Here is a 465-nt window from a genome sequence, read left to right as displayed (position 1 = left end):
GGGCCAGGGTTAATCGCTCGCACCTCTGGTTTATGCGCTGTCCGCCCTCTTTATTCCACCTCCCCCTCCTTTCAGGGAACAGAGCTCACAGCTCACCCAGCCCCCCGCCTCCCCCCGCTCGCTCTCGCGCCCCGGTTCGGGCCCCCTTTCTCCGCGAGGGAGGTCCTGGGCCAACCTCGGTGTCTCTCCAGAGACCCTACCCACGCCGCGCTCGGCGCACGTGCCAGCTCCGCCAGCGCGCCGTGGGCCCTAGGCCCACTCCCTTTCTTCCCGGAGTGAAATAGCACAGACGGGCAGGGTGGGGGGGGTGGAGGGAGGAAGGAGGTGAGGAAACGCCACCAGATCCCCTCTAAAAGCGGCTTTGACCCGAGGATGCATTGGAGCACGTGTCAGAGCCGACCGCACTGGCTGCGTCTCCACCGTAGTTCCGCTCGCGGGGGGGGGGGGAGACCCCGGGGCGCGCGG

This window comes from Lipotes vexillifer, unplaced genomic scaffold (genome assembly GCF_000442215.2).
Source record: "Lipotes vexillifer unplaced genomic scaffold, Lipotes_vexillifer_v1.1 scaffold395, whole genome shotgun sequence".
NCBI classification, from domain to species: domain Eukaryota; kingdom Metazoa; phylum Chordata; class Mammalia; order Artiodactyla; family Lipotidae; genus Lipotes; species Lipotes vexillifer.
The sequence above is the reverse complement of the archived record's forward strand: the minus strand, read 5'-3'. Positions refer to the sequence as shown.